General features: G+C 49.9%; 1 protein-coding gene across 3 annotated transcripts in view; it reads left to right on the top strand.

Annotated features, from left to right (window-relative positions):
- Positions 1-11672: 11672 nt before the first annotated feature.
- FRMPD3 (FERM and PDZ domain containing 3) overlaps positions 11673-26123 on the top strand; it is an 85254-nt gene continuing 70803 nt past the window's right edge. The window contains exon 1 of one of the 3 annotated variants that reach the window (XM_058714839.1): positions 11673-11945. The gene's annotated coding sequence lies outside the window, so the exon portion shown is untranslated. The remainder of the gene's footprint in view (positions 11946-26123) is intronic. The other 2 variants (XM_058714841.1, XM_058714844.1) reach the window with 2 other exon arrangements.

A 26123-nucleotide genomic window follows, 5' to 3' on the forward strand; every position in this document is an offset into this window, starting at 1 on the left:
AACAGGGCAGATTAATCAGGGGGTCCAGTGAGGCCTGGTGGTTCAAGGGATCAAAAAGAAGAAGGTCAGGGATGGAGCTCAATGTGGGGGGTGGGGTGAGGAGAAGTGGTCACCCCCTGAAGCTAAACATGATTAGACAGGAACCAGTCCACCCATGGAGAGAGCATGCAAGCTGTGCCCATAGGCTGACTGATTTGATGAGAGTTGAGTACCGTCTGTGATTTTTTGCTCAAAATGGGCAATTGAGCCAATTAAACCTTCCCAGGGAAGAATAGGGAACCCCAGCTTTCGGTTTTATTTTAGGAAGCTGATCTTTCTGGAAAGACAAAAAACCCCAGTGGCACTTGGCAACATGCCACAGGGAGGCCTCTTCTTCTTGACCTTCAGGTGGGAAGCTCCAACTCTTGTGCAAGTCAGGAATTTTTGTTCTCAAACCAAGGATCTTAAAAAGATAGCTCTGTCAGTCTTGTATGAATTGGCTGGGGCCCCTTTCTCATTTCTCCTGGAAGCCTTGACTTCATTTTTGTCATCATGCAAGTGGACAATTTGTACCTGTCCAGCCCTTTCCTGGACCTTATGGGGAGTTCTGCTTTGGGGTGTTATTTGCATAGACAAATGCAAACTGGCATCTGTCAGTTTAGCACCTCAAGCCAACGAGCCGGAGTGGCGATGGGCAACCTTCTGGGCAAATACCCTGGATATTGGATTCAAAAATGATAGTGTCAAATTGGGGCTAATTTGCATAGGCTTATCAGGTTAATTACTACAATGTCTCCAGGAACTTGAAAATCCTTGAATTCTTATGCAACCAGAATGCTCAGAGTCTGTTGCTATGAAACTTGGAGTGTAAATTACCATGAATACCATTAATCTGTTCACCAGGAGGTTAATTTGCAATTTGTTGGCAAATCACATGTGGGTCTTATAGCAAGAGTGTGGGTGGTGTTTTTGTGCCAACGTGTGGCCCTGTCTGTGTCTCTGGGGGTGCGTGCGCGTGTGCCTGTGTGTGTGCATGTGGCATTGGGACCGGCACTCTGTGGGAACGCACATCCTAGGTTTTCTCACTGCTTGCTAGGTCTTAGTGGGCTCTTCTGGAACATCCTGGGTCCTAGGGCATGTGCTTTCAGGGTTGGAGGGCTGTTGTGCTGAGCAGTCTTTGACCCAGTGCCAGCTTATAAGACATTACCTCCTCCTGAGACAGGATCGCAAAGGTATCCATTAATGCTTTAAAATCATCTGGCTTTTCTGAAAGATGCTCTTTCCCCTTAATGGCTCTCAAGTTGTTTTTGTGTGCAGGCAAGTTACTCCTGGCAAAGGAACTCAGATCATGTAGAGGCACCAGGGCAGGGACATCGCACTGGGGTAGGACATGGTGACAGGGACCACATCGGGTGGGCGTGGAAGGAGAAGACTGCTGAGCAGAGCCAGGAGGTTTCCATGGCTGTGCCCAGTTACTGTGAATGGGGGGAGAGGCAGGGTGGATGATACAAAACTTACCCCAGTTGTACTGGCCCGCTCCCCCACGAAAGACCCGTACGCGGTATTGTTTAGACCAAAGTGAGAAAAATCCCCTCCTGACTTAGGCAACAGGCTGTGAGGTGTGACTGAAGGGGCACTGGAATCCCTCTCACCTGGAAATACCTCCCAGCTAGCCTCCTGGGGCTGGAAATCCCCTGGGGCTGGAAATCCCCTTTGGACAGAAGCATCAGATATTCAAATATGCTGCCTGGGAAGAAAGACCTAGTGGGAGAGCGGGGCCTGAAGGGAATAAGGATGTGAAATATCTCAGTTTTGATGTTCAGGACGGATCTGCCCAGGAAGTGCCCAATGCTTTGGGGACACCCTGAACAGCCTTGGGGATGGAAGCCAGTGAGTCCATCACAGTGAGAGGCTATTCAAAGGAACAAGGGCATGCTGAAAGTTGGGGAAGGCTCTAAAAACAGCACATCCACCTACCCCACAGGTGAACCTTATAATAATCCTGGGGAGGGCATAGAGAATTTGTGATGTGGGTTTGAAGAACTCGGTGGCTGGGGCGAGGGGGGTGGCGGTGCACACAGAAGCAGATTTAGGAGGTCTACAGGGAGCCAGAGAGCCCCAGAAAATGTGGCTGCGATGATGTCCTCTTGAAACTTTCACTTCCCAACATCCCTGTCAATCAGCATTTCCTGAGTACCTATACTTGTGCTGGACACTGGGAATACAGTGGGCAAGATATATGCCTTGCCCTGCCCCCCAGCAAGCTCACATTCTAAGGGAGGGTAGACTTTTAAATCAGCTCTGTCTGGGGAGGCAGATCAGGCTCAGAGAGGGTGTCCCAGAAAAGGTGACTTGAGCTGAGGCCAGAAAGATGTGTAAGCGGTTGCCAGGTAGACAAGGTGGTGGAGGGCATTCTGGGTAAAGAAAGAGCAAGTGTGGAACTATGAAAGAACTTTGTGCAGTCCCCACAAGCAGGGTAAGACTGCCTTCTCCCTAGAGAAGGAAATACCATCTTCCTTAATAAAATGTCACCCATAACTTCCACGATTGGCCCTAGAAGGAGACCTTTTCAGCAGGGAAGAAGCATCCATAAGATTCACCTTCCCCTGTAACATTGACCCATCACAGGGGTCTTTTAATACTCCACGGTATTGTTTAGACCAGGTTGAAACTTTTCAGACAAAACCATATATTAAATTTTTTAATGTTTATTTTTGAGAGAGACAGACAGACAGACAGAGACAGAGTGCTAGTGCGGAAGGGGCAGAGAGAGAGAGAGGGAGACATAGAATCTGAAGTAGGCTCCAGGCTCTGAGCTGTCAGCACAGAACCCAACCTGGAGCTCAAACTGACAAGCTGTGAGATTATGACCTGAGCTGAAGTCGGATGTTCAACCGACTGAGCCACCCAGGTGCCCCCAAAACCATATATTAAAGGCTAGGGGATGACAAAAGGGATGCCAACATTTGTTGAGCACTTTCTCTGAGCCAGGTGTTATTCTAAATGTATATGTACACATATACTCATTTAATCCTAATAATAACTCCACAAGGTAGGCATGGTACTATTATTACCATTATGCCCATTTCACAGATAAGGGCCAGAAAGCTAGTCTAGACAGTTTGCCCTAGAAAGTATCATTCATTCATCTTTGCCCGGGCCCCTGGACCTTCCTCTCAGCCAACCTCCATGGGCCAGAGGCCACCTATAGTCCCAGCCACCTACAAGTGCCCTCCCAAATAAGTGCCTGGCCTTCCCTCCTCTCACAATGAAGAGGCAGTAGAGAGGAATGAGGTGAAGGGATCATATGCTCAGATGCCTCCTGGGCCAGACACAAAGGAGTGAATGTATTCACTAGGGCAAGATCAGATGTGTGCCCAAGAAATGTTTCATTCTCCTCTTTATTATTCTGTTAATAAAAACAGCACCACAACCGGACAAGAATGATTTTGAATGGCAACTGACACCTGGCCCCCTGGCTAGGGTACAGAAGCAGTGGTGGGGACATGGGGTGACCTGGAGGGATCCCATCCCTCATCCAGAAGAGGCACTTCTACTTAGCTCCAGCTGATCATGGCCAGGTGGGACTTTAAAGGCTCAGGGATGCCAGATAGCCAGAAATCCAGATTCTTACATGGAATCTGAGGATTTTTAAATGTTAGCAATGAATCAAAAAAATTTTTTTGAAAACACCATGCAGGCCAAACAAAACACACTTGCAGCCAGGTGACCTTCTGGCAAGTAACTTGACCTCTGGACCCTGGACTCTCCAATATGTAAAATAGGGGTAATACCACTGCCTATGCCATGGGGTGAGTATGAAGATTAAGTGAGGTAATATAAGTGAAATACCTGTTGGGATGATTATTATTCCTTGGGAGTTCCAGTCTTTTACCTGAGGAATATCTCTTTCTAGGTGATTGACAGGAAAGTCTCTGTCCTTCACCTCCAGAGAGGCTCCCTGCCTTACTCAGGGAATTTAGCTCCACCCTTGCTGGCAGAAGATTCTAAGGCTATGCTTAAAACACAGTGATTGGCCAATGTGTATACATATGGGGAGGGGGACGCATTTCTTTATTTCTACCCTTTAACACAGCATACTGGGTGCTGACTGATTTACCAAGCCATTCCAGGCCTGGGGAGGGGCTGAGAAGGTGTATAGAATGATTTCCTTCAGGCAGAAAGGAGGCAACTGAGGCAGGGAAGCTAGGTCATTGTTCACATGCCAGCCTACCTTCAGTTCTTTCTGCGGATACCCAAGGTTCTTAAGAAAGCTCTTGGCTGCTAAAGCTTTTACAACCTCATCTTCCTTTCAAGCTGTGACTCTCCCCCTTGGATGCAAATTAGAAACACTTGAGCAGCTTTAAAAAAAAATACTGATGCCGAGGCCTGACCTTCAGAGACTCTGAGACCCCTCACACAATCTTAAGCAAAACTGTATATGGGCGTGTGTGCACATGTGCACTTTTCTGGGGACTTGGTTGGGGCCTCAGAGGGCAGTGTCCACAATGAATGGCATAAACGTGTGGGGTACTATGGGGAACAGCCATGACCTTCTCAGCCATCGCACAGTATCCATCCAGGTAGACTGGACTTCTCACCTCTGGGAGCCCCAGTTTCTTCTCTGGTCCCACGGGGCTCAGTAATCAACACCTTCTGTGTTTCCTCAGTGGTTGTGAGGATGTACCGAGCCACTAAAGCATGTACGAGAAAGGCCTTTGAAAAAGCCTAACCCACTCTCCACAGGGGAGGGCCTGTTATTACAAGGTTAAGGAGGGTGTGGGTGGAGAGGTAACAGAGGCAGCGGGAAGCAGCAGTACACATGGAGAAAAGGCCACACACATTAACAAAGCAGCTCCAAATGCAAGCAAATTAATAGAGGGCCCAGCAAGAACAGAACATTCGCACCACAGGGGCAGAGCACCCATTGGAGCAGCTAGGCCTTGGCAGGGGGAAGGAAGAAGAATGGCACAGGGAGGGGAGACAGGGGCCAAGTGAGGGGGGGTTTCAGTGGTAGGGAGGCTTGCTCTGGCTAAGAGAAGAGAAGGGGTCAGCCACGGAGGGGAAGAAAATGTGGTGAGTACCCCAAGTAGGCCTGGGGAGCAGGCAGGGGCATCTGAGAGTGTCTGGTGAAGGGAAACCAGTGACGGGTACAGAATCAGTGCCCCCTTCAGGTAATAGTAGGAGGAAGGGTCCCTCCAACCTCAATACATTTGGCTTCATCCTATGGTAACTGGATCCAAGACCACACGGCAGAGAGGGTCACCAGGGAAGCTGCTACTAACTATAGGGCCACACCCTCCACTTCTTGCTGCTTTTTCTTTCTTCTCTAGAACAACCAGGACCCACCTGACTCAGAGGCAAGGAGTGGAGCATATGTCAATTCAGGAAGCCCTTGACAAATCTTCATAGAGAAATGGTCTGGAAAGGGGGAGGGACATTGGACTAAACCAAAATCCTGGCTGGGTGGCTCAGTCAGTTGAGCGTCTGACTTTGGCTCAGGTCGTGATCTTGTGGTTCGTGGGTTCAAGCCCCACATCAGGCTCACCCCTGTCAGCCTGTCAGCGCAGAGCCTGCTTCAGATAGTCTGTCTCCCTCTCTCTCTGACCCTCCCCCACTTGCGCACGCGTGCTCATTCACGCGCGCTCTCTCTCTCTCAAAATAAATAGTAATGAGAAAAATATTGTATTGCCTGTATGGCTCAGGCACTGACCAGGAAGGATGAACAGCCCCTAGAACTAGAGCAGCATTCTAGAGGGCCCCTACTAGCCAGGCATTAACCCTCTGGTTGCTGGATCAGAGAAGGAGGTGGGGACAGTTGGAAGGCACTGCAGGGGCGGGGGGTGGGGAGTTGAGGCAGCAGCTGTTTAATGATCATTAAGTCACGAATGTAAAATCTGAGTAAGTGTGATGGTGGTACAGGTGTTCACTGGTAATGTCAGCCCTGATCCTGGGGCAGCTGGAATCAGTCCTGGAGGTCATAGGGGATTAACATGCAGAGAGCTACTGCTGGGGATTTGAGGGTTCCTGTCTGCAAGCTGGGATGGGGGCAGTGAACAAATTCTCCCTTTGTCCCCCAGCCAAGGTGGGTCAGACGCTGGCTGCATTGTTGAATAGCAGTGCCTGGGTCATGCCCATAGTGGCAACCCTTCATACCTGTCTAGCTTCCATGCATACGCAATGCCATGCCCAATGTTCTCGAATGAGGGCCCATTCTGGAGGAAACATCAGTCTATTTCAGTGCTATTTAGCCTAGAATCTGAGCCTGACAGAATAGGAAGGGACACTAAAATCTGCTCTCTTTCAACTTGAGGAGAAAGTGAGATCTAGAGAGGGAAAGTGTAGGGCCATACATCTAATTAGCTCCAGAGCTGGGATGAGCAGCAAGATGTCCCTGCTCCCAGCCTGGTGTATTTTCTATTGCTTTCTTTGCTATTATTCCAAGTCTTCATTATTGTCAAGGGAAGATGCCAGAATATCCTCAGGGCCAACCATACCCATAGGTAAACATGATGTGATCAAATAGGTCTCCTCAATTGCCTGTCACTGTGCCTGAAATTTCATCATCGGTGACTCTTTCCTTTGGATCTTGAAGCTTTCCAGTCTTTCTGGGGAATATAGGTGTGGGATTTATTGACAGTCCCAGAGAGAAAGACTTTGTAAATTTAACTCAGGTTATATAGCTCAGGGAGAGCAGCAGCAGGTGGCCAGGGTGGAGGGGAGGAGGGAGAAGATGCAGGCTGAGGTAGACATGGGGACTCAGGGCGAGGATCTGAATCCAGGGCCCAGGCCACCCTGAGTGGGGCAGAGGAGTATTTGATACACCCACACCCAAAGCATCCATCAGCCTGGCTTGGGTGCCCAAGGAGTCATTTTCCCGGGAGACAGTACTGTAACCCGAGGGGCCTGAATCACTGGCCCACTCTGGGGAGAAGGACAGGAGAGTAAGGATAACATCAGGCTGTCTGGAGTGGCCGCAGGGGGCACTTTATTAAGAGGGGCAGCCTGGGCGAGATGGATGTGACAAGGGAATCTATGAAGATATTGAGAGGAGCCTCAGCTGCAAGAGGGATGGGCTCCAAGACTGCCAAGGGAAGTTAGGTGTGGAGTCTGCCTGTTTGGCGCCTACCCCCCCAGGGACCTGCTGAAGGTGCCCTGGCCCAAGGCTAGGCTCCTTTCTGTTGCTGCCTCTGACTTCCATTCTGGTTTGGCTCCAGAGCTGTGCAACGCAGCCCTAGGCTTGGCCGGGCATGGTGCCCATGTCCCCCATCAGTTGTAGCACTTAATTATCAAAGGGGCTTCAGGGTGACAGTCTGGTGGGAAGGGGGGAGAGGAAGGAAAGAGGCTAGCAGATTTGTCTGGAAAGGGTTTGCCTGGCAAGACCCTGTGTTTCCTTTAAGTATGTGTTTACTTGGGGGTAGCAAGAGGTAGGGGAAAGTGCTTCTGGAACTTTGGTGATTAGCATAGTGTTGTAATTTAGATTGTAGGTCTATTTGGGGTGCGGGGCTTGCTGGGGTGTGCTGAGACAGCTGAAGACCCTCCCAGAGACTTCACTAGTTCTGTTGTAGATCTCAGCCAGCCAGGCAAAGCCAGAACCCCTAACATCCCCCCAAAGAGAGTATCTGCCACCCTCAAGGCCACCTTCTGCTGTCTGATATAAGTCTCTTGCTTCCTAAAGGGGTGTTGCTGGAGGCCTCAAGTGGTTTCCACCTAGACATGTACAGTGCCGGGTTCGGTGGGCTCTGGTGGTGGGCGGGGGGAAGGGGGGATGCTAGGGTTGCCAGGAATTAGAGACCCAGAGCCAAGACTGTCCCCTGGGACCACTCAAGTCCCCCCAAACAATCTCCCTGGCTTAAGGCCAGGCCATCACTAACCTGAGTGTCATGGGCACTGCTGAGGGAAGATGATATTTCACAGAGCAGAGACTCCTGCCCAGGTGAGGATCGGTGATTCAGGAAAGATGGAATTCAGTGCAATGAATTTGGGAAAGTCAGCCAGGAATTCTTCTAAGCTTTACTTCCCAGCAGCCCCCCTCCCACCTCGGAGATGGACTAATCCCTGACATTTGTCTGGTGGCTTTATACTTTTCAAAGCTCCTTCACATCCATTTTGTCCACTGAGCCTCACAAACACCCCCATGAATTAGGGCAGGAAGGTGTTATTATCCCTGTTTGACCAACAAGAAAACTGAGGCCTCAAAAGGATACATGACTCATCCAGGGTCACACAGCTATTTAGCCAAAGGGCTGGGACTTAAAATATGTTTCCTAACTTGCAGTACTGTGTGCTTTCCACTTCCCATGTGTGCGGACGCCCCCACAGAATCATGGAAGTGCCCAGCACCCAGCATGGTGCCTGGCACATGATAGATGCTAATAAATATTTGCTGAACGAATGACTGAATGGATAAACAGGAACAAGGCAGGGGGGAATACAAACTGCTCATTTTTTTTATTAAAAAAAATTTTTTTAACGTTTATTTATTTTTGAGACAGAGAGAGACAGAGGATGAACAGGGGAGGGGCACAGAGAGAGGGAGACACAGAATCTGAAACAGGCTCCAGGCTCTGAGCTGTCAGCACAGAGCCCGACGCGGGGCTCGAACTCACGGACCGCGAGATCGTGACCTGAGCCGAAGTCAGCTGCTTAACTGACCGAGCCACCCAGGCGCCCCAAACTGCTCATTTTTTAATGATCAGAATGGAAGAGCAGGAATACTGGGTTGTTTCATCATTTTGACCAGAAAGGAAGGAGTAAGAAATCTTTCCCATTTCACAGATGTCATTGTCAAGGCAGGAAGATGAGGGTAGCTCCCATAGGGAAGCCACAAAGCTTAATCTCCCCACAGGCTGCTTTCTACTCACACTTCATACATTTTTTTAATGTTTATTTATTTTTGAGAGAGACAAAAAAAGAGCGCGAGTTGGGGAGGGGCAGAGAGGGAGACACAGAATCCCAAGCAGGCTCCAGGCTCCAAGAGCTGTCAGCAGAGAGCTCCAACGCACCAACCCACCAACCATGAGATCATGACCTGAGCCGAAGTCAGATGCTTAACCCTCTGAGCCACACAGGTGTCCTTCTACTTACACTTTAAAGAGGAATGAGTGTTCTTTCCTGCTTTGTCAAAGATTAGTTGGCCATACGTTTGTGGGTCTAGTTCTGGGGTTTCTATTCTATTCCATTGGTCTATGTGTCTGTTTTTGTGCCAATACCATGCTGTCTTGATGATGACAGCTTTGTAGTAGAGGCTAAAGTCTGGGATTGTGATGCCTCCTGCTTTGGTCTTCTTCTTCAAAATTACTTTGGCTATTCGGGGCCTTTTGTGGTTCCATATGAATTTTAGAATTGCTTGTTCTAGTTTCAAGAAGAATGCTGGTGCAATTTTGATTGGGATTGCATTGAATGTGTAGATAGCTTTGGGTAGTATTGACATTTTGACAATATTTATTCTTCCAATCCATGAGCAGGGAATGTCTTTCCGTTTCTTTATATCTTCTTCAATTACCTTCATAAGCTTTCTATAGTTTTCAGCATACAGATCTTTTACATCTTTGGTTAGATTTATTCCTAGGTATTTTATGCTTCATGGTGCAATTGCAGTCTCTTTAACAAATGGTGCTGGGAGAACTGGACAGCAACATACAGAAGAATGAAACTAGACCACTTTCTCACACCATTCACAAAAATAAACTCAAAATGGATAAAGGACCGGAATGTGAGACAGGAAACCATCAAACCCCTAGAGGAGAAAGCAGGAAAAGACCTCTCTGACCTCAGCCGTAGCAATTTCTTACTCGACACATCCCCAAAGGCAAGGGAATTAAAAGCAAAAATGAATTACTGGGACTTTATGAAGATAAAAAGCTTCTGCACAACAAAGGAAACAACCAACAAAACTAAAAGGCAACCAACGGAATGGGAAAAGATATTCGCAAATGACATATCGGACAAAGGGCTAGTATCCAAAATCTATAAAGAGCTCACCAAACTCCACACCCGAAAAACAAATAACCCAGTGAAGAAATGGGCAGAAAACATGAATAGACACTTCTCTAAAGAAGACATCCGGATGGCCAACAGGCACATGAAAAGATGCTCAACGTCGCTCCTTATCAGGGAAATAGAAATCAAAACCACACTCAGATATCACCTCACGCCAGTCAGAGTGGCCAAAATGAACAAATCAGGAGACTATAGATGCTGGAGAGGATGTGGAGAAATGGGAACCCTCTTGCACTGTTGGTGGGAATGCAAATTGGTGCAGCCACTCTGGAAAGCAGTGTGGAGGTTCCTCAGAAAATTAAAAATAGACCTACCCTATGACCCAGCAATAGCACTGCTAGGAATTTACCCAAGGGATACAGGAGTACTGATGCATAGGGGCACTTGTACCCCAATGTTTATAGCAACACTCTCAACAACAGCCAAATTGTGGAAAGAGCCTAAATGTCCATCAACTGATGAATGGATAAAGAAATTGTGGTTTATATACACAATGGAGTACTACATGGCAATGAGAAAGAACGAAATATGGCCCTTTGTAGCAACATGGATGGAAGTGGAGAGTGTGATGCTAAGTGAAATAAGCCATACAGAGAAAGACAGATACCATATGTTTTCACTGTTATGTGGATCCTGAGAAACTTAACAGAAACCCATGGGGGAGGGGAAGGAAAAAAAAAAAGAGGTTAGAGTGGGAGAGAGCCAAAGCATAAGAGACTGTTAAAAACTGAGAACAAACTGAGGGTTGATGGGGGGTGGGAGGGAGGGGAGGGTGGGTGATGGGTATTGAGGAGGGCACCTTTTGGGATGAGCACCGGCTGTTGTATGGAAACCAATTTGACAATAAATTTCATATATTGAAAAAATAAAATAAAATAAAAATAAAGAGGAATGAGTGGTGTGGACCCTCATTCCAGGACCAGGAAGGAGTCAGATCAGCCCTATAGGAATATCACCCTCCCCACCCTGTCCCTGTGAGCCTCTTCTCTCCCCATGTCCCCGCCAGAGGCTCCCTGAGGTTCTGCTGTGGGAGGGGTCTCTGAGCTCCTTTAGGGCCTCTGCACCTCCCCCCACTTGATCCTTCTAGCATAACACAGACAGACCTCACAGGCTCGGTGCCTGCCTCCTGTATGGCACCTGGACCAAGACTAATCTTCTGTACCTTCTTGTGTGTCCCACAAGGCCTGGCACATAGTAGGTGAATGGTCTGGGGTAAAGAGGGATGGCCACTCCATGGCACTAGGCACTGCAGTCAGTATCCAGCCTCCTGAGGTCCCCATCTCCACCCTCATCAGCAAACTGGCCTGGGGTTGCCACTCGTCCCCAGTGCTGTCAGAGAAATGGGGACACGGGAGGTGGAGACGCGGGTATTCAAATGTTGCTTTGCAGCAGCACGAAGTGGCTCCTGAGGCTGGCAGCAGCGGAATCTGAGATCCCACTGGGATCGAAGCCGGGCCCCACCACTTATTGCTTAGCCCGCGTATCTGGGATGATTTGCTTTGCTTCCCTGGACGTCGGTTTTAATTTCTGTCAGCTGGGGAGGATGCTGGGGTGAGAGAATGGATGTGAAGCCCGGGGACCGGCACCGAGTGCTCGCTGGATTATCCGCACGGCCCCTCCCCGGCTCCCCCGCGGGGGCCCGGCCAGGGGGGACGGGAGGCGGGGGCTCCTCCGCGGCCGACTGTGGGGCGGGCGCGAGGCAGCAGACGCCGTGTTTACCAGCGGCCTCGCTAGTTCGCCACCTCAGCCGCGGCTCTGGGGCCGAGCCAGTCGCCTCCTTCTTTAAGATTCTGGTCACAGCAGGGGCTGGGTTTCTAAGGCAGTCGTGACCTTTCTCTTTCTACAGACACCGCTGTCGCTCCGGTCGGCGCGGGGCACAGCCGGGGGCAGCGCGAGGGGGAGACGGCGACGGGGTTCCCGGGGCCGGGCAGCAGCCCAACCCCGGCCTGGAGAGGGCTCCGACAGTAAGTACGGCGCTCCGAGCGGCCGGGGGTCGGGCTCGCCTGGGAGGAGGCCAGAAAGCGGGGCACCCGGCCGCCGAGGCTGGAGTCTGGGGGATTTGGGAGGTCGGCAGCCGAGCGCCTGCCCCGCGCCCCCCGCATCCCCGCCGCCGACCCCTCCGAGTGACTCCGCGCGGTGCGGGCACGGGCCCCTGGGCCTGGGTGCGCGCCCCCTCGGCGCCCGCAGTCGGTGGACGGAGTTGGCGCGTCGGGAGCCGACCTCCGTCCGCCCGGCTGGGAGCCCCGAGCCCCCAAGGAGCCATTCCGGGCGTCTGGCCGCCGCGGGCCCCTTCGCCGCACCGCCCGCGAGGGAACTGGAAGACGAGATGCGCGGGGCTGAGGGTTTGGATGCCGTGGAAAAGTGACGGCGTGAGCGGGAAGTTTTCCGCTGGAGCGGGGGGAGCAAGGAGGGAGAGCAGGAGCAGGGAGAGAGGGAAGCCGGGAGGCAGTCGTTGCCGAGGGGAGACAGAGGTGACCCCTCCTGGGGCCCGGGCCCTGCCCTCCCAGCCGCCCGCTACGCCCATCCCCCACCCCCTGGGCGAGGAGCCCCAGCTCCCGGGCTTCGAGACGCCTGCACCCCCCCACACACAACCCCCACCCCGGGCCCCAGCTTCCCCAGGGCCCAGCCGCCCTGGCTGGCCTGCCCTGCTGCCCTGGAATGGTCTCAGCGTTCACGCAGCATCGCGGGACTTAGAAACAAGACCACCCTATCAGATGGTGCATTACTTGTAGAAACCTTAGCAAATCGGGAAATGCCGGGGCATACCTGTCACTTTCTTTTCCTGAGCTGTGTAAAATTCAAGGGCGGGGGAGGGGGGGGCGGATGGCTGAGATCACAAAGGTGAGTTCATCCTAAGTCACTTAGCCTCCTGCTCAGAAAAGACCCCCATCTCCCTTCTGCTCCTCTGCCCCCAGTCACTCTCCTTTGCTGAGAGCACTGATGATCACAGTAGGCACATTGCTTTTGTGCCAAGCATTGGGCTAACAAGCTTTTAGGTAGCAGTAAGAGTCTGTGTACAAGAAGAACAGTAGCTGGCACTCACTTGGGGCTTTCTGTGTGCCTAGCACATGTAGTATATTTAATCTTCACAACAAAGCTGCGAGGTAGATCCTCACATTAGCACCATTTTACAGATGAGGAAATTGAAGTGATGGAAACTGAGAGGTGGACAAGCCCAAGGTCCCACAGCAGGGGAGAAGCAGAGATGGGATCTCCACCCCCCCCCCACTGTTAGCCATGAGAAATGTTGTGAGAAATTGGCTTTAACGAAGTTGTAGAATGGTTTGTTTTCCCTACAGAAAAAGCTTATTTATTCTGTAGATTGGAAGTTAGAGCCCAAGGTCCAAACGGACTTGAACCACCTTCATTACATTCTGTGGAGAAAGGCAAACCCAGTGGGCTGTAACAGGACAGTGGGTCCTGTTAGTAAGTGCCTAAATAGAACAAAGATCATAATCATTGCTAATAGCCATTATCAATGGAGCACTCTCTTTGTATATTTAATCTTCACGGAGATACTTTTAAGTAGGTACTATCATGAGCCCCATTTTACAGATGAGGGAACTGAGACTCAGGAGGTTGAGTAACCTGTCACAGAATTGGGATTCCAGCCCACACCCCAGGCTGGAGCTAACCTTTGGCAGGTTTGTGCAAGAGGCAGACATTCCCTCATCACCTACCTGAGCTGGGCCCCTTGAGCTGTGCCCTCCCCAGCCAGTTGCCCAGAGCTCTGCACCGTTCCCTCCTTTCCTCAGCCCCCGTTTGCATGAACAAAGGGATCGTACAAGTTGTAGAAGAAAGGCTTCCCAGAAACCATGCAGCATTCTGTGTGGATTTGGGTTTTGTTGTTGTACTAAGTGCCATGCCTGCAACATCAAGAAGTTGTTCTGCTTTATAAGTTTTATTAATTAGACAAGTGTCTGGTCTGCTGGCTTGGAGTTGTTAATCCAACATTATGGCTCTGAGTACCTCTGCTAGGAATTATTTTCTGAAAAGTTTTTAGAGCCTTGCTTGCAATGCTGAGCAAAGCCATCTTCCCACCTCCTGGGGAAGGAGAGGGGGCTTGTGTCGGCCAGGATTTCAGTAGTAAGAAATACTGCTAACGCTTGAGTAGTCTTATTGCTGTCCTATTGATAGTCAGCCCTCCTACCCCCAGGATGGTCCCCTTGGGGTGAACAGAATGTGGCCGGGTCCCAAGGGGAGGGGCTCTTCTGCGTCACATGTGGCCCTGCGGGGGGACCCCACCACTGGCCCTGGCCCTGGCCCAATAAATAGAGCTGGCTTCAGTAGGCCCTCTTCAGTATGGCCATACTAGGGCATGTGAGCTTTGTGATTTTGGTCTCCATTACTGTGGATGCATCTCAGTGCATCTGCTGGCAAGCTACCCTTCCCTTTTTCTCTGTTGTGAGAGGGGGGCCTTCCATGTGTAGCTTTTGGGCAGTATGTAGATGTATGGCTGGTAACCCCAGCGCTGGGCTGTGTCCCTCGTCATCAGTGTGGCCTCCCTGAGTGCAGCGCCACATCTCCGAGGCCACGTGAAAAGAGCCAGTAGGTAGCGCAAGTCCTCTGCCCTCAATACCTGCAACCAGAAATTGAAGATTCCCTTCAGTTTTGCGTGAATTTGTTCCATTATTTCTTCTTTTCATTCCAGAGGCTTAAACACCTAGAGGTTTCCCCCGTTCCTATTATTCGTTTGCTGTCACATTTGACATTCCTTTCCTGGAAGGTCCTTCGCCTTGACCATCTGCGGACTCCTATTCACCTTCACCACTCAGCTTAGTTGGGGGGCGGGGAGGGGCGTCTGCTGGAAGTCATGGGGGTGGTGGGGAATGGGCCCTCCTCCGGAGCTCTCATAACATCCTCTGCTGCCCCTTGTGGTTCCAGGTGACACATGGTTTCATGTTTGTTCACACACCTGCTCCCACCTCAGACCACAGCCTCTCTGAAAGAGAGAGACGGGGCCTGTTTTATCTTCATATCGCCAGTACCCAGCACCATGTCTGGCACATAGGAGGTACCTGGTAAATTTTTGTTGCATATATGAATAAATGCATGAATGAATGCATCTAAACTCTGGTAGAGGGAGCCCGTGACTCAAGCAAGGGTCTCTGCTATTGTTCCCCTTACAAGCAAGGAGATAGGAGCGAACTAGCATTATTCTACAGTCAAGTCCCAGCTCTGCAGATGTTAATCACTGAAAAAAATACAAATACACTGTAATGCCAAAACTTGAATGCTTGGGGAAGGGCTTTTATGGTTAATAGAATGTTCTGGGTAACTGAGGGTTAGGCAAAAAAGCTATACACGCGCACACGCGCACACACACACACACACACACACGCGCGCGCCTTTTTTCCTTACCCTTCTTGGTTCTTTCTAAAATGCCTGGGTCTGGTTTTCTACCTTAGTGAGTCAAGTCTGGGGTCCATCGTTGAATCTGTGTTGCTGAGGAGGGAGCCTGCAAGTTCTCAGGATCCCCTAGGATTCTGTCTCCCCCAAGTCTGGTTGGAAAGTAGGGTGCGATCTCCTTACCACCCCCACCTCCACCCAGAGACAAGCCCACAGGCCCTTAGAAGTTTGCAAATTTACTGCCCTTCACCTCCAGGAAACAGACAGCACCCCCTCACCAAACTAACAGGTGAGGTGCAGAGTGTTTGCGTGCTAACTCATGCTGTCTGATATAGTAACTCAGCACTTGCCCTTGCCCTTGGCTTTTATTCTTAGGTAGAGAGTTCACCAACCTCCCTCTCGCTTTTCTGATTCCATAAGAGCTTCCTTTTCTTTTTTTAATGTTTATTTATTTTTGAGAGAGAGAGAGAGAGAGAGAGAACACACACACACACACACACACACACACACACACACACACACAAGTGGGGGAGGGGCAGAGAGAGAGGGGGACAGAGGATCCGACTGCTGACAGCAGTGAGCCTGATGCAGGGCTCAAACTCATGAACTGTGAGATCACGACCCAAGCCAAAGTCAGATGCTCAACTGACTGAGCCACCCAGGTGTCCCAGGATCTTCCTTTTCTTTAGGAAAGACCTTATAATTTGTTCTTCTCTCTCAGCAGAAAGATGCAATCAGGCAGGAGAGAAGGGGTCTCAGCCTGAAGCTGTATTTGGCATCTTTGGACACCTCCAGAGAGGGTGATATGATTTTATCAGGCCTCTGCTCACATAACCTCTTTTGTGGAGTTGCTCTTGGCCTGATTTCTGCACTGCCCCCACCTGGGTACTCCTGGATGGACATCTTGAAGATAGAGCACAGGGAGGAAGCCGAGGATTGCTCCTGTCTTCTCCCTCACCAAAGGTCAGCCTGGTGCCTGCTGGGCATGGTGCCTGAGCTTCAGGTTCCACCTGCATCGTGTCAGGCAAGGAGGGGGCAGATGGGCATCTAGGCAAAGCCATGGGATAGATATGCCTTTCTCTCTCCAGGAATGTCTAGATTGGCCTGCCCATCTCCTCATAAGCTCCCCAAGGGGCCACTGGGGAGAAGACCTCTTGCCCCAGCAGAACCAGACATGAGAGAGAGGAAGAGGGAGAGTAAACCTTTCAACTTCCCGCTTCCTAGCTAACCTCTCCTGGCACCCCATCCCTCACTCAGGCTGTTATCTCCGTGCCCCTGCCATAACCCCCCTGCTCCCTTCTGTCTCCAGGCCTGCTCTCAGTGCCCTCCCTCTGGATTGGCCCAAATATGGCCCCTCCTCTGGAAAACCTTCCCCTGCTGCTTCTGGAAGTCAGCAGAGGGTGGACAAGGGTGAAGTAAATAACTTCCAAGGTCCCTGCCAACTCTGAGATTCGGCTGTTTGACCAGAGTCAAGAGCTGGGGCATCCTAAGATGGTGGCCCAGGCTGTCAATGCCTGACAGCCTCACGGATAGGAGGGAGACTGCACAGCCAGTCAGCCGAGTAGGCCCTTGTTTGGCTTCAGGAGGCTTTGCTGGGAGCCCTGTATAGCCAGAGCCTGCCAGGCAGCCCCCAGAGGGGTGCTATTTGAGCCCTGGATCTTTGGCTGCTAAAGGCAGCTACTTGTTGGGATGTTTCCAGCAGCTCCTGCCCACACCTGCTCCCCCTATCCAGCCTCAAAGCCTTGTTTACAGTTCAGTCCTTGGCAGACTAGAGGCTAGGATCCAAGAGGAGAGAGAGATCTGGGTGGCCAGGGACCCTCTCCTGGCTTAGCATTTTGTGCCAGAGCACTGAAACCCAGCCTGGCCTCCGAGAGATGTGTTCACTGAGGGGAAGAATTCAGGCCTGCTGCTCCCTTCCATGCCAACTCCACTTTTCCCATCATGACCATTCCCTCCCAGCTTAAGGAATTCTCTCCCCTCCCTATTTTCTCCTCTCGATCTCATTCTCTTTCCCAAGAAGAATACAGCCTCTGGTGGCTGGGGGATCAACCCAGGTCAGGATGGCACCCCAGGTGTCTTCCTCAGGCTGTTTCAGATGTGCCCTTGCTCACCACGTCCCTATCTGTGAAATGGGGAGGGCCATCGTGGTGTCAGTATGGCATAACCACAGTGCCCATTCCCAAAGAGCTTGAGCACCCCAAGTCCCATATCAGAAGGCTCTGATTGGCATGTGACCCTTTTGCAGCTGCAGGAGACTGAAGGCAGAGCTGGGAGTGGCCCAAGGGCATTTAGAGAGCAGGTGAGGCACTGGAGTGGCCCCCAAAGAGCCAATATAAGTTGGTGGAGTTGGTGGCCATGGGTTCTCTGTGGGCCTCATCTTCCTCAAGCCTGTCCTTTGTCCTTCACTGTCTCTGAGGCCCTCCTCTTGTCTCACATCTCTACTTCTGTGTTTTTCTCTGCCTCTTGTCACACCCCCACCCCAGCTCTGTCTGGCCCCCTTTCCCACTCAGCTATCTTCCCCTCCATTCCTCTCTCTCTCCCCCTCTGGCTTGATCTCTGCCTCTGCCTCCCTCGAGAAATACTTGGTGTGGTACATGGAAGGTGGGATCAGGGGTGCCCAGGGCTCTCTGGAGTGATGTGACCTCTCCTTTAAGCTTCCGTGGATATTTTCTTGCTCCTGTTCGCCCTCCCTGCCTCTGCCAGTGACAAGTGAGCAGGGGCTAAAATACAAGGATCTCCTTGCTAACTCCCACAGCTCAGTGGCAGCAGCTTCAGACCTTGTGACCCACAGTGCCATATGGCATCAGCCTCACATCTGGCACAGTCCTCACATCTGTCACTGGGCTAGCAGCCCCAGAAGGAAGGGTTTATGAGGGTGTCTAGGCCCATTAGACAACATGTCTGAGTCTATTGGATGTGTAGCCCCTGAGGGGAGAAGTAAGGAGGAGCAGGGGGGTGGCTTCCCAGAGGGTCCTCTGCAGCATCTGCTCAGAGGCATCATCTGAGCATTGGTCTTTTGTGAGGTGACTCCAGGCTTCCAGGTATTTGTGGAAGGACAGATAGCCTCTGGCTCTCTACCTTCCCCCTTGTGACCTGCTAGAACAGGTGACAGGTGTTCTCCATCCCAGCCCACTGGGGAACAGCAACTGTTTGGACAACCAGAAAATGAATCCAGACACAAGCAGGTTTTCTAGAAGATGCCTCTTCAGGCTCAGCTGAGGAGGAAGTTGCAGGGCCATGAAGAACTGGATGGTAATAGGGAGGCAGCCCTCAGAAAATAACCAGATCTGGGGTGCCTGGGTGGTTCAGTTGGTTAAGCATCTGACTTCGGCTCAGGTCATGATCTCAAGGCTCATGAGTTCGAGCCCCAGGTCGGGCTCCTCACTGGCAGCACTGAGCTCGGTTGGGATTCTCTCTCTGTCTCTCTGTCTCTCTCTCTCTGTCTCTCTCTCTCTGTCTCTCTCTCTCTCTCTCTCTCTCTCTCTGCACCTCCCCATTTCTGCTCTCTCTCAAATAAACTTTTAAAAAAAACCGGATCTTCTACCCAGTAGGAGACTGCTAGGAGTGGGAAGGGCTATCCAAAGCCATCCTGTCCAACCTCCAGGCCCCTGGCTGTTCTGAAAGAATTATTTGTCCTTTAAAGAAACATTCTTTTCCTGAGAAGGAATAAATGTTAGATTTCTCACCCTCATACCCCTAAAAGGACTGGAGCCATGCCAGCTTCCATTTCTTCTTAGATCGTAGCTCTCCTATACTTTTCCATTCACTCCATTTGCTCCCCACCTTTGTATTTGGCCAGAGATGTTGAGGGGTTTCTCCCACCAGCCAGACTCCCCATCCAGAAACCTGTCTTTCACAGGCTGAGACAGAACCAGTAGGCATTTGATAATGAATTGCATGGAGTGGCCTAGAGATCATAATTTGTATGCCTCAGAATCACTCCTACCCAGGCATCCATCAATCCATTTAGAAAATATTTATTAATCACCTGCAATGTGCCAAGTACCATACTAGGTGGTAGAAACGCCATGTTGAACAAAAGAGACACAGTCAATACTCTTATGGAGTTTCTAGACAAATAATCACATAAATGAATATATATCATGATGAGACTCCTGAGGGAAATAAACAGGCTGTAGTGATGGGGATGACCAAGGCAGAGTTCTCAGGGAAGGCCTCTGGCCTCTGTGAGGAGGCGATACTTAAGTGGGGACCTGAAGGGTGAAAGATCAACCATGTGGAGAATGGGAAAAGAATTTTCCAGGCGAAAAAGGAATGCCAAGTTGGGAGGGCCTTGAGGTGGCAGAGAATTTGATGTGTTCAGAAATGGAAAAAAACACCAGTGGGGCCAGATTGTACCAGGCAAGAGTAAGAATAGCTTAAGAAGGGTTTGGCAAGGAGGACAGGAGGAGATCACACAGGGTCTCTCGCAGGCCATGAAGGAAGAATTTGGATGTTATTCATTTGTAGTGGGAGACATGTGCAGGGTTTTGAGCAGGAGGAGAGCAGCAGGATCTGATTTGGACTTTGCATTATCTATAGAGACCAGACTGAAGTGGAGGCAACTGTGGCCTCAGGGAGACCAGGACGGAGGCGTCTGCAGCAATACAGGGGACAGATGATAGTCACTTGAACAGGGTGATAGCCGTGGAGATGGAGAGTGTTGGTCAGATTGAGAAGGAACAGCGACCAAGACTTACCAAGGGATTTGCTGTTGGGGGTGGGGGGAGAGTGGTGATGGAAAGGGAGGGACAGGACTCAAGAATGACTCCAACGTTTCTGGCTTGAGTTATTAAAGAGATGATGGTGCCATGTACTGAGATGGGGAAAGCTGAGAGAGGCCTAGACTGGGGGGGGGCTGCAGGGAGGGGAGTCAAGAGTTCAGTTTTGGACATGTTAAGTTTGAGAACTCTGTGAGAGATAAAAGCAGAGATGACAGAACAGATCATTGGAATATAAGAATTTGGGAGCTCACAGAAGAGGTGTGAGTAGAATACAAATTTGGGATTGTGTGCATACAGGTTGTATTTAAAGCCAGGGGACTGAGGAGGGGCGCCTGTGTGGCTCAGTCAGTTAAGCATCTGACTTCGGCTCAGGTCATGATCTCACAGTTCATGAGTTCAGGCCCCACATTGGGCTCTGTGCTGACAGCTTGGAGCCTGGAGCCTGCTTCAGATTCTGTGTCTCCCTCTCTCTCTGCCCCTCTACCGCTTGTTCTCTCTCTCTCTCTCTCTCTCAAAAAAAATAAAGATTAAAAAAATTTTTTTAAAAGCCAGGGGACTGAGGAGACCAACTGGAAAGAGAGCAGAGAAGGGAAGGCCTGAGACTGAGTTGGGAAGACTGGCAATATCTAGTGATTCAGTAGCGGAGGAAAAGCCCACCAAAGAGATGAAGAAAAAAAAGTGGGCAGAGAGGTTGTTGGAGATTCAGGAGACCATCACAGAAGTCAAGAGAGAGTACTTCAAGGGAATGGCCAACTCTGTCCAAAGCCAATGAGAGGTTGAGTAAGATAAAAACTGAGAGTTTACCTTGAAGGCCATTGATGACCCTAACAAGAGCAACTCTATGGAGTGATGGATGTGGAAGCCAGATTATAATGGATTGAGGAGCAAGGGGAAGATGTCAAAGTGGAGACGATATGTGTGGAAAACTCTTGAGCAGTTTTTCTGTGATAGGGAGCAGGACAAAGGGACAGTGTAAGAGGACTGTGGCATGGAGGGAGGTGGTTTCAGTTTTTTCTCTTAAGGATGGGCTATTTCCATCAGCATGCTAGCATGATTCTAGAGAGGCGGAGAGATTGATGAGTTACGGAAGAGATTGAATGCCCAAAGGAGCAAAATCCTTGAGAAGATGAGAGGGGATGGTACCAGAGCATAAATGAAGAGATGTGCCATTAGTAGAAGAAAAGAAACATACTCCATTTTAATTGGAGGAGAAAAGGAATCAGGGGTACAACTGTAGGCGGGGTGGAGTATAGACTCGGTGATGGTAAGATGAGGGAAGGAGCTCTCACTTGATGGTTTGTGTTTCCTCAATCACGTACGGACAAGGTCATCAGCTGAGGCATGTTGGGACCAATGGAGAGATGCAGAAGATTGAGCAAAGAGGAGGAATTATGAAATAATCACCTTAGAGAGTGAGAAAGTGGTGGCCAGACAGTACTGTGGGCACACACCAGGTTTGAGACCGTGAATATAAAGTGAAAGCCTTGGACTCCACCATGTGTTTTTTTTTTTTCTCCAACTGCCTTCAGGTACTTGGATGCAGGCACAGAGAATGCATATGGTTGAGGTCATTGAGGAATGAGGTTTTGCATGGCAAGAATAGTGAAGGACAAGGAAATAAGGGAGTTAAAGGCAGGTGCAAGAGAATGGTCATAATGGTAGACCAGGAGCTCTAATTTGGACATGAAGGGAAACAAAGATAAGAGGGAGCTTCAAGGACAGTAAGAAAGTAAATATGGGAGGGGTGCCTGGGTGGCTTAGTCAGTTAAGCTCAGGTCATGATCTCGAGGGTTCATGGATTCAAGCAGCGCGTCAGGCTCCATGCTGACAGTACAGAGCTGGCTTGGGATTCTCTGTCTCCCTCTCTCTCTGCCCCTCCCCGACTCTTGCTGTCTCTGTCTCTCTCAAAATAAATAAAGAAACTTAAGGGGGAAAAAAAAGAAAGTAAATAGGAGAAAGGTTTCAGGAAGGCGTCTCTGAGGAGGTGACATTTAAGCTGAGACCTGAATGGAACACAAAGAATGGAAGAAGAGATTTCTAGGAAAAGGGAATCCCAAGTGGGAAGTGAACAAGTGATCATGACGCTTCTAGTTATTTCTGCAGTGGGAGTCCCGTGGGAGGTAAACTGCCAGGATAAATGGGATAGGAGCAAATGGCAGGTTGGCGAGGGAGACTGGGGAGGTGGTGCAGTATCTGATGACCACCCAAAGTCTAGGTGTGACGATAGAGCGAGTAACCGAGTGAAGTGGGGGAAGCAGTTGCTGAAGGCCTCCCCATAGCCATGTGCATGTTCAATTCACTAACGATGATATCAAGAGTATGCAGTGGGCACAGCCATTTGGATGGTGGTTATCAAAAAAGAAAAACAGAAAATACTAACAAGCGTTGACAGGGATGTGGGGAAATCAGATTTTGCATTGTGGTTAAGAACGTAAAATGGTGCAAAGCACCTGGGTGGCTCGGGCATCTGACTCTTGATCTTGGCTCAGGTCATGATTTCATGGTTTGTGAGTTCGAGCCCCACGTTGGGCTGTGCACTGGCAGCTTGGAGCCTGCTTGGGATTCTCTCCTCCCCTGCTTGCTGTCTCTCTCTCTCTCTCTCTCTCTCTCTCTCTCTCTCTCTCTCTCTGTGTCTTCAAAAATAAACATTAAAAAATCTTTTAAAAAAGAATGTAAAATGGTGCAGTCACTGTAGAAAATGATAGAGCAATTCCTTTAAAAAAATTCAACATAGAATTACCATATGACCCAGCAATTCCACTTGTAGGTATATACCCAAAAGACAGGAAGGCAAGGACTCAAACAGATAACTATGCACTCATGCTCACTGGCAGCTTTATTCATAATAGCCAAAAGGTGGAAACAACCCAACTGTCCATTGACACATAAATAAGATGTACCACACCCATACACATGGAGTATTATTTAAACTTTAAAAGGAAGAGAATTCCAACCCATGCTCTCATACAGATGAACTTTGAAGACATTATGCTAGGTGAGATAAGCCAATTAGAAAGGGCCAAATGTTGTAGGAGTCCACTTACATGGCTTCCTAAAACAGGCAAATCCATAGATACGGAAAGTAAAATGGTAGTTGCTAGGTTCTGACGGGGAGAGGGGAATGGGGAGTTGGTGTTTACTGGGTCCAGAGTTTCACTCTGGCATGATGAGAAAGTTCTGGAGATAGATGGTGGGGATGGTTGCATAACAATGTGATAAAATTGATGCCACTGAACTGTATGCTTAAAAATGATTAAAATGGTCAATTTCATGTATATCTTACCACAATAAAATAAGAATTGGAGTAGATGGGAAGATCACACGTGACCAGGAACCGAAGTCCTCAGTGAATGTGTGGGGACTACGCAGGAAGTTGTAGATAGCAATGGCGGGGCAGAAAAGGTGGTAGGGGTGGGTGGCAGGCGTGTTCCTCAAAGGAGCAGGATTTTTTTGCAAAAGGAAAGAGGAGTAGTGGCTCAAAGGTGGCATTGGCAAGCACGGAGGACACCTACCCCACATGCAGGTCTTGAAGGTCTTGAGTTTTGAGCATGAAAAAAAAAAAACCCAGCTTCCATTTGAGAGGGCTGGTGGGCAAGTGATGTCCTCAAGGAATAAATCAGGCCTTCATTGGGAGAGGAGGTGAAGGGTACTTTCAGAGAAGAAATTGACAACATTGGAGAATTTGCTGTGCTCCAGAGGGCAAAATGGAAGGGTTGGAAGGGAGAAGAGTGGCATTAGTGTACAAATAGACCACTGTGGGGAGGAGAGTCTGGGTTCTGAGGGGTTACCAGAGGTGAGTGGACATCTTTCTGGTGATGACTGAAATTAACAGGCACGTGGGGCCTTATGAGCTGAGTCTCCTGTAGGGGAGGATGGACTCAGAAGTGTATGGGAAGTCAGTTCTGAGGCCTGGGTCTCCACAATGTGTCCCCTCTGATGAGGTGACTCAAGGGAGGCTGCTTTGACAAGACAACACAGGGATGCATCTCCATTCACTTGCATAGAAGCAGTCTGCTGAAGCCTCCCACCCTGTCTCCTCGTTGCCTGCTGGGCATCTGCTCAGTCCACAGGTTCTTGGCAGAAATGGTGTAGGAGGGGCACCTGGGTGGGTCAGTAGGTTGAGCTGACTGTTGATTTTGGCTCAGGTCATGAACTCAAGGTTCATGGGTTTGAGCCCCCGTGTCAAATCCCACATCCCTGTTTGGGATTCTCTCTCTCCCTGTCTCTCCGACCCTTACCCACATGCATGTGCATGCTCTCTCTCTCTCTCTCTCAAAATAAATAAATAAACTTAAAAAAAAGAAAAGAAAAGAAAAGAAACGATGTAGGAAGATTAGCCCTGGAGTCCCACAGACGTGGGTTAACATTGTGGTCCCACCACAGTGTGTACAGGTATATGTCCTGGAACAAGTTGCTTAATCTCTCCTCCTAAATCTCAGTTTCCTTGTCTGTAAAGTGGCAGTAATACTGCCTCCTTAGAGGTTGTTGGACAGTGCCTGGTGCATAGTGAGTCCTCAGTAAATGGCGGCTGTTGTTGTTTTCTGCACTGTCCGCTCTTTCTTCGTGTTCCTCGCCTTAGTCCCAGATGTCTCGCGTACTCAGGCTGTCCTTCTGCTGACCAAACTCTTCAGTAGGGCTAAGTAGTGCCTAATCTATCCAGATCTTTCTCTCCTTTTCCCTAATGCAACCTTACTTGTCTTACTTCATATCCATTTAGAGCCTTCCCTATTTTCTTCTGGGATAAATTGGATTCAGCCAGTGAGTACTTTGTTGGCATGACTTTATGTGTCCAAGAAAGCATTTGTATTCTAACTGGGGCCTTCAATGCCATAACCCAATGGAATAAAAGCATCTTAGTCCTCCCTCCTGATTGTGGCCTTCCCATTGTCTGAGAATAGTGATCTTTAAGATCCTTGTTTCTCCAAGTGTGGTCTGTGGACCGACAGCATGGGTACCACCCTGGAATTTGCTAAAATCTCAGACCCTACTCCAGACCTACTGCATCAGAATCATTCTGGCAATGCCCCTAGGTGATTCGTATGCACATTCGAATTTGAGCAGCATTGCTGGAGTAAGAAGCAGCTAGCCAAAGCAAGGCCTCCTTTAAGAGAAGAGTTTGTGTCCAAGCTCCTTACAAGAGGACTCCCAGAGCAGCTGCTTCAGAGCCCCAGGGATGGGGCTCCCATCCTCAACACCAGGAATAGATGGCATCTCCTGGGGACCCAGCTGCCATGCTGGATCTCTGGAGCGTCTGGGAGAGTCAGGCTCCAATTCTGTGATTGGAATCAGACAGCTAATTGGCCCCACAAGGCTCCAAATCCTGCCAGTTGTGAGGGGAGGGACAAGACTTCCCAAGGAGCCAACCAAACAAAGAAAAGGGAGCTAAAGGCAAGGAGGGATGGAGAACTAAAAGCTGATGCCTGGGAATCTAGCTGTTACATTTCTATCTTCCTGCCCAGAAGTGTCAGGCAAAGAGCATTAGCTCAGAATCAATCCATCTTCTCAGTTCTCTTGTCCTTTAGCCACGTCCTGCCTAGCAACAGTTGACAGTAGGAACTCCAGCTACCAGTCTCTCTCTGGATGGCAGGAGGGATCTGTTTAGCCCACAGAGGAACTGGTGTCAGGGCATCCACAGAGAGCCAAGTCAGCTGATAGTTGGACCAGGAAAAGAGCTGCCTGGGAAATGAGGGGACAGAGTCCATCGTGGGGTGGCCTCTTGCCGGCAAGAAGTTGCTGGGGGAAGGGCCTGGGTTTGGTGTGAAGCCGGTGAAGTTTATCTGCAGCTCCCTTCCCCTTGCTCCTCCGGCCACCCGAAAGAGGCTACCAGTAATATCACCACCTCTACATCTGCATGATGCGTTTAACCTTCCAAAGTGCTTCTGTAGCCATTATCTCATTTCATTCTCCCAGCAACGCTGAGTGAACAGGATCAGAGACATGTTAATTAGGACGTGGGCGGGCCTTCCAGACTCAGCCAGGACATGGGGTGCTGCTGGCCACGGGCTTGGGCCAGCCCTGTGGTGAAGACTGAACAGCCAGAGGGTCCAGAACCCTGAGTGGCTGTGGGTG

The sequence above is a fragment of the Neofelis nebulosa genome, chromosome X (assembly GCF_028018385.1).
Source record: "Neofelis nebulosa isolate mNeoNeb1 chromosome X, mNeoNeb1.pri, whole genome shotgun sequence".
Taxonomy (NCBI): Eukaryota; Metazoa; Chordata; class Mammalia; order Carnivora; family Felidae; genus Neofelis; species Neofelis nebulosa.